Source organism: Phoca vitulina, unplaced genomic scaffold (assembly GCF_004348235.1).
Source record: "Phoca vitulina isolate PV1807 unplaced genomic scaffold, GSC_HSeal_1.0 scaffold43, whole genome shotgun sequence".
NCBI classification, from domain to species: Eukaryota; Metazoa; Chordata; class Mammalia; order Carnivora; family Phocidae; genus Phoca; species Phoca vitulina.
In genome coordinates this window covers 12445583-12455704 of record NW_022589746.1, presented here as the reverse complement: position 1 = coordinate 12455704, position 10122 = coordinate 12445583, and the positions used below count along the sequence as shown (strand labels likewise).

Sequence of the window (10122 nt, the reverse complement as noted above, 5' to 3'; positions counted from 1 at the left end):
ACTCCACACTTTACTCCATGCAATCCAGTGATATAAAAAAGCATGAAAAAAAAAAGGAAGAAAGAAAGGCTCTCTCAAATTTACCTTAGCCTTCATATCCCTTTGACAGAACAGAAAACAGGGGAGCTCACATAAATAAAAGCATAGTTACCCAAACTGCAGCGAGTTCTGCTTTTTAAATACGTAACTCGCAAAAACAGCTTCAAAAGCATTATTCACATCAACTGTTTTTAAGGCAAAATATATTTTAATGTTGTAAACAAAGGAGCCTGGCTGTTTTGTAGATTCTGCGGGCTGTAGTGACCCAGTTATCTGGTCAAAGGGCTGTATGGATGAGAGGGACAGAGCGAGTTAAAGTTTAACTTTCAGGAATTGTAAACCAAACCTAAAGCCACTGAACCTTTGGAGTTTGATATGTTGATTAGAGCATAACCAGAGTGACACGTTGAACTCTCCATAATCAAGGAAACCTTTTCCGGGTGGGGATCTCTGATCACTCAGGTACAGTCCATGCATTTTGCTTTTTCTTGCTTCAACTCTGTGAAACTGTGCAGTGTGGCTCAGTGGGAATGCAATGAGAAGAGCTTCTATCCTCTTCTATTAGAGAGCCTAATGCAGGGCGCTTTCTGGCTGGTTTTTATACTAATGGAGCAACCTGAAAACAAGAGAATATATTGGAAGAATCATATAATCTCAGAATGAAATGGCAGCCATCTTCGGCTTCTTGATGTAATCAATTTCTGGGGCTAAAGAGTAGATTTACCGCCTTGGGTTCAAGAGCAGGGCTAATGTTTCCGAGAAGTTTATTTAGCAATGGCCAGATAGCTGGGAGCATTGTGGTTGACTGTTTATCCTGGTCCTAGGACCCCCCGGAAACATAAAAAATGTAATTAAAAGAGGAAAAGCATTAACATCACTGGCAGATTCTGACTTCTCTGTGTAGGTCGTAATTCCTATCATACCTTAGATTTCATATTTTCAATTCTCTCCTTCCCTCACCTTTGTCCTTCACAACCACCCGAAACCAAAATCTAAAACACAAAAGCCCACAGAAAATAAACCCACCCAAAATCACCTTGGTGAATTCTTGCTATTTCATTTCCCAGGATCCTACTCACCAAAGGAATGCCTTAAGCTATTCGCTTTTCATTCTAGCAAAAGAAAAAAAAAAAAAAGAAAACAAAAACAGACATGGAAAATGACTGGCTTTGAATGTGTTAAATCTCAACCTTGGGGATAGCTAATTATTAGATCTTTTTCTTGGGTTGGTTTGGGCAACCGTGCTGCGGTGGATATATTTTTCACATGATCATTTTGTTCACTCCAGAAAGATGATTCACATCCAAAATATGCTACGACTGTACCTTAAGGAAGGTGTCGGAGCACTTAACAGGAACATCCATTCCTACCAAAAATCTCTTAAACTCTGATTGAAATACTTTTGTTCCATGATTATGAAAACGAGTTCCAAGGAGAATGGGCTCAAAGTTAAACAAGTGTATTTACGGTAGGACTGTTCAGATGTGTATTGTGTATCTTCAAGAAGGTGAGGAACACAGTATTATTTATGCACTGTGCAGGATTAGTGTTTTGCAAAATATACACTGACAAGCTCAACTTTTGTTAGAATTTAGAAGCTTCAAAGGTGTGTTGGTCTGGTCTGAAATATCCTTTATGATAATGTGCTGAGGCATATACAGTGGGAACATGAGTCCGGAGATAACAGTGCTTACTAGAATAAGAGCATTTACTTGTTAAAGGGCTAAGGCCTTCTCCTGCTAAATACAGAATAATAGACAAATGACTTATTGGTTCCTATTTCAGGGCCATATTTTCTGGAATTATATTGATACTGCCCATTTGAGACAGTTCTCACATTTTGCTGTTCCAGTTTATTATTTGTCATGTGTAAGGGAAGGGGGAAGGGAATTGGGAAAAAGAAAGGAAAAAAAAAAACTTAGTGGGCAAATATGAATTGACAGGATGGATAGGAAAAACGCTGAATATTTATTTATTATTTTTAACTGGGCTAATAATACCAAGTTGTTTTGTGTCATTTCAAATATGACATTTCTTACACTGTATTCAGTGGACATTAATAATGTGGCTCAAAAAAGGTGACCCTGTTGTCAAGTTGAGGAAAGGTAGACACTTTAAAGCAGGTCTTGTTATTAGGTGGACAATACTAACAATGACAGATGTTGATTGAGCATTATATGGCCAAGTGTAGTCCTGAGCACTTTCCATGCATTCATCTATATTATTCTTAAACCAGTCCTATGAGGTAGATACTATTATAATATTTTACTAATGAGAAAATTGAGCAGGGATTAGTTACCTAGAAGGCTCCATATCACCCAGTTGGGAAGCAAAGAGCCAGATTCCCCAGCCAGGTGGTCTGACTCCGGAGCCCACACATGTCACCATCGTAACTGTCCTCACAGGGACTGAGGATTTACTGTGTGTGTAAATGTATGCACTTCTGAGCATCTAGGACTGAGATGTTTCGTTTCCTCAGCTTCATTTATAACAGAACATCTTTCAGGAACATCTATCAACATGTCTCTGAAATGGGATTCCTCAGAACACAGTTTAAGAAAGAAAAAATCCCTTTTAGAGCTCCCATCCAGCATTCATAAAACCAGAACCAACTGAAATCACCACAACTGAAAACATCTGAGGGACCTGATGGCTTAGCTATCTTCCATCAAACAGGACCATGCCTCTCTCAGAGACTTTCCAGATTAATTCTAGAAAGAACACCAGACTCATCTCCTGACAGAGCGTGGCTGGAAGGCAGGTTCCCAAACTCCTGAGCTGTGTGGCCTCAGACACGCTACTTAACTTCCCTGAATCTCAGATTCCTCGAGTGTGCCATGGGGCTAGAATCCACCCTGCAGAATTCAGTGAAGATTAAATGAGATGACATAGCAAAATAGTTAAAGCATCATCCCTGGCACTTGGCAGGAATTCGGCAAAACTCTCTTCCCCTTCCCATTTCTCTATTTGTAATCATCTCCAAAAAAAATATCCTGAAACTTTCCAAACTTACCCATTAGCTGCTCTTTGTCAAAACTCTACTGATACAATAAAAAAAAAAAAAAAAAAAAACTCCACTGATATAGTAAATCAAAAACTACACGCAAATAATACAGTCCTGATTAGTCACAAGAGTAAACATATTCTATTTATCCAGACAAAAAGACAAAACCTCTTATTTTCTTTTATTCTAAAAAGACAGCAGCAACAACAACAAAACATAGTATGCTTTTATTTTAGAGAATGTTGCTCAAGGAAACTGTTAGCTAAATGCCCAATGCCCTTTTCTCTGAAACCCACAGGGCAGCCTGCGGTGGTGGGTGTTCATTTCATCACACAGCCAGTCGATGTTACAAATCTGTTTCAATAACTGTCTTTTAAAATCCTGTCATCCCTCAGCAAGCTGGGGAGTACGCTGGGTACTGTTGCACAATTGTTGTCATTACCTGATGTGTCTCTAAATGACTCAATCAGTTTAAACAAGACGGTACTGATCGATGGAGGATAAACACCATTTGATCTTATTCATGGAAACAGTAACCAGGCTCCTGTAAAGTGCAGTTCTAACAGTTCCAACGCCCCCCGGGGAAAGCATCTGGAAAAGGAGAAGCACCATTGCAGTGACATTACCTATGAGAAATCTAAACACCATCTGCTTCTTGGCAGATACTGTAAGATGCAGGAAGTTCTTAACCAATGATTCCTGCTGATTGGCTCAGGAGAGCTGATCTACCATTGGAGTGCATCCAACTCAATCCAACCAGAATCTCAGTCTTAAGAACTATGCAGAATCTTTAACTTAATAAATTAAGGTTTTTGTGTTGAATATTTTCGATTCATCCAAACCAAAAATTTAAATATTTCCTTTTATAATCATGGCTGCCTTGACTAAAATATGCTGGTACTTTGAGCTCCCTAATTTGATTTTTTTAAAGATAAACTTAGCTTCTTTTTTTCCTTATACGGATATGTATGTGCAATTTTATCTATGTAGGGTATTAGCGACCATGTGGAAAATATTTTCCACGTTTGTTTCTTCCAATAGGGCTCCGTCCCTGGTAATAGTAGGAGGAAGGGCATAATATGGATTAAGATAACCCCCTCCAGTCTGCAAGGGTATGCACAGTGTTCTGCCCCCAGGAACAATATGGCTAAGAGAATTTGCACATGACAATCTGGCCAGATGGAACGACTAAGTGAGCAAACTGGTTTGCAATTCTATAAAATCCCAGTTTCAGTGATGTAGTAATGTCTCCCCTTCTTCCAGTAGTTAAAAATGATCATTGTTTTGGGGATGCCCAACTGATTCAAAGAACACTACACTTAACACAGCAGAATTAACTACTGTTAATACCTTATTTCTATAGGATATTCTAGTTTACAAAGCATTTTAGACAGAAGCATTTAGACTTTTTAAAAAAGATTTATTTATTTGAGAGAGAGAGAAAGAGCACGAGCAGGAGAGGCAGAGGGAGGATCTGAAGCAGACTCCGCATTGAGTGCAGAGCCCAACGCAGGGCTCAATCTCTTGACCCTGAGATCATGACCTGAGCCAAAATCAAAAGTCAGACACTTAACCGACTGTGCCACTCAGGTGCCCCTAGACTTTTTTAATGCCAAATTTCTTCATGGTCAATTCAGCATGGCTACTTTCTTCAAGGTAGCTCAGTCATTACGGCTCATTCCAGTTGTGCAAAGCTGTTAACCGCAAGATGCTCACGCAGAGTCTAGAAGCCCAGCTGGGCTCACGCAGCAGAGGGCGGATTACGTAGGGAGCTTCACCTACTGTACTGGACATAACTGCCCCGGTGATGAGTAACTAAGAGGTTAGATGAAACTAGGAAGAGAGAGGGTGCCTGGGTGGCTCAGTCATTAAGTGTCTGCCTTCAGCTCAGGTCATGACCCCAGGGTCTTGGGATCGAGCCCCGCATCGGGCTCCCTGCTCAGCGGGAAACCTGCTTCTCCCTCTCCCACTCCCCCTGCTTGTGTTCCCTCTCTTGCTGTGTCTCTCTCTGTCAAATAAATGATAAAATCTTAAAAAAAAACAAAACAAAAACAAAACTAGAAAGGAGGATGAGAATCCCCGTGGAAGGTGAGAGGAAAACTCACCCCATAGGAGTCCCAGAAGGAAACGATCCTACAAAGATTTCGAGCATGGCACGTGAAAGAAGTGAAGGGAGGGATGCCGGACTATCTCCCGGAACACTGGCTGGGCATTTGCAGGGTTTTAGGTATTGAGGCAATTTTCTTTCCTTCCTTTCAATTCACCTTTACATTCTTCTATCCAGCTTTTCTGTTAGGATTGCGTTTAGTGCTCATCTTTCCAGCTCGGGGCTTCTGCATGAAGTTAATTGGCTTCTTAGATTTGTTTAAACCCTAATCCCTCTGGTTACTTTCTGTGGCAGTCAGAGGTCAGACGCTGATACCATGCAGCGGAAGTCTGTGTTGGCACATGGAAATGACCAGGTCAGGAATCCTCTTGCCTGAAGACACCCCGCAGTGCCTCACAATGCGGGCAGTGACTGCCCACTGGTTAGAATCAGCACCCTATGATGATGATGATGATAATGAAATGTGTAATAGCTCTTCCGTGCTGACATAGCTCCTGCCACAGCGGGGCTTGGAGATTCACTCCTTCAACCCTGTGGGGTTCTGTGGAGTGCGTGCTATTGCAATAAAGAGGTCAAGTCTTAGGACCATGGAGAAACTTGCACACGGTCACATGGCTAAAAAGTGGCGGAGACAGGAGTGAACCCCAACAGTCTGGCGCATACCACTCTGCAGACAGGGTGTGAATAGAGCATAGAGAAGCACTGAATCTTGGAACTGGAACTAAATTTTGAGGTCCTTTATTGGACAGAGAGGAGCTAAATGAGTTTCCCAAGGATAAAAGATAGTTTTTTTGTTGTTGTTAGGGTAAGAACCCAAGTGTAGACCCCCAGCCCTCAGTAATTGCCCTGAATGACTTGGCTTCCTAAAGCCTAAAATCTGCTAGGGTCTGAAGACACAGCACCTCCCACCTGGAGGCCACACCCTTTTCCCCCGGGGAAAGAATAATTGGGCTGCTAGGTCTATAAATGCTCAGGGAGTCCCATATTTAAACTGCCCTAATTTGGAGCTTTAAATGGAGACCCAGATGTTCCCAAATAGCAGCTCCACCAGCCTCAATGGAATTACTCATTTAGGATAATAAGAGTATGCTTCCAGAAGTTCCTTGTTAACATACACATTAGTTGGGAGACAGGGTATGAGTGATAGGGACACTTTGAAGTATTGACATTCAGGAACACATTAGCCTAAAATCACTTAGCAAATTAACTAGCCTGGCAAAGCCATTCCAAGAAGAGCATTTAGGACATGTAAGTTGTGATGGTAGGGAAGAGAAGAGGGAGAAGAGAAATGGCCAAGGATGGAGGTGTTCTAGGGAACAAGAAGAAAATTTAAGGTAGTGAATGACCGCTATTTGTCTGATCTTTGAGGAAGAATTTACTTATTAATTTTGAATGATTATTAAAGATATTTGAGCATCACAATTACCAGATTCCTCCATGTTTCTCCCTCACTATAGAACAGGTAGTTAAGACAGGTGCACTGGCCAGAACTGGAATCATCCAAGAATGCTAGTACCTGGCCCTTTAGGATATTTTAAGACAGGAGAAAAACCTATAAAGTCTAGAAACTCTTATTCTCACTTGCCTTTCAAAACAAGCTATAACGTCAAAAAAAAAAAAAAAAAAAAAAAAAAAAAACAAGCTATAACGTCAAATACTTCCTATAATAATTTAGTATCTCAATATTTCAAAGGATCCCCTAAAGCACAGTGATCTAAAGGATGGATTCATAGCATGGCATATGGCAAAGAGAAGACATTTGCACTGCTAAAGAAGGAAGGTCCAGACCCAGAATGCCTGGGCTTGAATCCTGGCCCCACCACTTCCTAGCTATGTGACCTTCAGCAAATTATTGAACTTCTCTGAGCCTGTTTCCTCTTCCATAAAATCAAGGTTACTTTGTGCATTGGATCAGAAATTATACATAAAGTGCTTAGAACAATAGCACGCAAGTGTGCACAAACCTTAGCTAATGCAGCTCTAACAGTCATCTCATTCCTGTGTTGCTTTCCTAGAAGAACATGGCTAGAAACAGAGAGAGGCTATGAGGTGAACATGTAGAAAATTGAAGGTCAGGTGGCTGAGAAATAACTCTCCCCCGCACTGGCCTGTGGAGCAAGTTATGGACAATTTCTCTCTGACACTGTTGCAGTTTTTCCGAGACAGAGATGTTCTCCATCACAGGCAGGGGCTCCTAACTAAGTCAGTATAAAATGATTAGAAGGAACCTGGGTCATTAGCAAGGTAGCAGAATAGAAATCTGGATCTTCACACCAGAGGGCAAGCCTCTTGGCCTGTGTTATTTTCATGATTACAACAAAGAACCCATCAGGACTCGAAGCCACTTACAAAGATGCAGATTGAAGAATAGTAGGATTATTAGCATGACAAAAACGCAGGCATGAGATAATACAACCTGTCCCCAAATCAGTCCCCTGCACAAGCAGGACAGCAGACCTCAGAAGAGAAAATTATGGGGGGAGGGGCAAAGTGGAGCATCAGGACTGAGGAGGAAGGGGTTGGGGATTGGAGTCTACCTCAAGGGGAGTGGCTGGATGGAAGGGCAGGAAGGAGATCCCTTGGGATTACCGCGTTAATCTGTCCACCAGGACTGACTGAGGGACCCCTTGCTCGAGTTCAGCGTTATTCTAGACACTGTGTTAGATACAAAGATGTATTGCACTTTTGTCCCTAACTTCAAGGGGCCCATGAAGGGTTCCCCAAGGGCCCCATCGCAGTCTTAGGATATTTAACCTCTCCTTTCCTTCTCCAAACTCTCTTACTTCGCTGGAAAATCAATTCTATTTACTATGCTACATTGAGGGTTCCTGAAAGGCAAAAAAGGTATCCTATTTCTTTTTCAATGCACAGACCTAACACATTGCTCTGCCCATAACAGATTCACCCTATTGTTTGCTGAATAACAGAGCCACCTAACTGAGGAGAACAGGACAGGAGGTAGAAGAGGCCAAGAAAAACAGCATTGAGTGCCCTATATCCTACTCTGTGCTATGTACTTGTCCTATCTCTTTGCATTACTATGGCAACACTATGAGGCAGGCATCATGATCCCTAATTTCAAAAAGAAGAAGGTGGGATCTGGGTAAACAACTTGACCCAAATTTATGAAGTTCTTAAGGGTAGAGCCTCAACATTGGAATCTGAGTCAGTCTGAATCCATGATCCCGTGGTATGTCTACTGGGCCACCCTCCCCACTTGGAAATCAAGAATGAACAACAAAGGGCAAAATACTGTGTGTTTTATCATGTGGTGACACTAGAAAATTAGGACAGAGAGAACCAAGTCTGGAGTAGTCAGAGAGGCTATATGAAATTTCCACTCAGTCCAGCAAATATGTATGATGAAGTGTCTACTAAGTGCCGGGGTCGGTGGAGGGGCTGGAAGTAAAAAGATGAGTTCCTGTCCTTGGGGAGGGGATGGTCCTCCCTCTCTTCATTTTCTCACCTGTCCCTACACTAGTCCTTCTGCCTCTATATATTCTCAGCAACACTCAAGGCGTCTCCTTCCTAAAGTGCACAGGTGAACCTGTTAGCGTTCTGTGCTGACTTCGTAATAAAGCAAGGACACTCCATCATGCATTCAGCATCCCATCCATACTCAACTCCCCCACCACCCAGGCTGTTTTCACTTCTACCTCTGTCCTCTAGAGTCCCCATCTCCCTTCTTCTCCTGATTCTTAGGCTTCTGGACTAGTCTGAGTAGAGAGAAGCTATCCACTGGAAGTTAATATAAAGTTGGGTACGTTTGATAGGTGATGACATTGGTTGACAGGGTTGTAGAATATGGAGCCATGGAAAGTCTTCGAATAGAAAGTAACATAATAAAATGGTCAAGAAAATTAACGAGTGTTATGCAGAGGATGTTAGAGTTAGAAAAAAAGGCCAGAGGTCAAGCTAAGACAACAATCCAGGTATGAAATGATGGTTTCATACATGATAATTAATGGCCGTGGGAATTCAAAAGAAAGGCAAAGTATCAGAACTCAGTGGCAGACTAGACATAAGGAGAAAGAATTTATAAGGACAATTTATGCCAAGGCATGAAAATTAGCATAAAATCAGAACTTCCATAATCCAGTTTCTTGAAAGGGAACATAAGGCTGCCTTTCATTACGAGTGTCAGATCACCTCAGGGCTACTGTACTATAGAGCTTTAGATAGTTGGATTTTTGTAAGCTCCACTCGAGGATCAAACATATTTTATTAATTAGTGGTTGTCAGTCTTGGTGAGAATTGAGTGTCCAACCTAATTTTTCCAAATTGGTCTGAGGAAACCAGATGCAGCAATTAAGTTCAAAAGGACAATCTCCACTAGAAAAAAAGAGACATAATAACATGAATCCAAGGATGAATGAAATACAGCACTCATAGCTCATCAGGCCCCTGTAATCTGCCACACAAATAATTGGTCCCAGGGCTATTGAATAAACATCTGCTTTTAGACTGAGAAACATCTACATGGCATGCTGTGATTACCACTTTCCCAATTTGTAAGTCAACTTAGAAATTAAACATAGATGCAAAGACATTCTGTTCTTCTTAAGCTATGCCATCCTAGAATTTCTAACCTCTGCCAATTCTCTTTCCCAGGGATCCTTAAGAGAGTGGGACATGGTGGGAAGAGTTGGGTATCATTACTAAGTGAAGAGAACACAACAGCCATCTGTAACCCGATCTTACAGTTACTGGGCACATGACCACCCTGAAGCCATTTATGTATACGTATTAGCCAGGGTTCTCCAGAGAAACAGAACTGGTATTCTAATCAGTACATATACAAAAATGGTTCTGTTGTTGTCATTGTTCTAGTACCTGTAAGATACCAGTACTAGTGACTAGCACCTCTCAGATATATCTATCTGTCCATCTAAAGGGATTTATTGTAAGTGGTTGGCTTGCATGATTATGGAGACTGAGAAGCCCCAAACCCTGAAGTTGGCAAGCTGGAGAC

At 41.6% G+C, this 10122-nt stretch overlaps 1 protein-coding gene across 1 annotated transcript in view; it reads left to right on the top strand.

The window, feature by feature from the left end:
- Positions 1-416: 416 nt before the first annotated feature.
- Positions 417-10122, top strand: part of A1CF (APOBEC1 complementation factor) — a 73171-nt gene continuing 63465 nt past the window's right edge. The window contains exon 1 of the mRNA XM_032430335.1: positions 417-501. The gene's annotated coding sequence lies outside the window, so the exon portion shown is untranslated. The remainder of the gene's footprint in view (positions 502-10122) is intronic.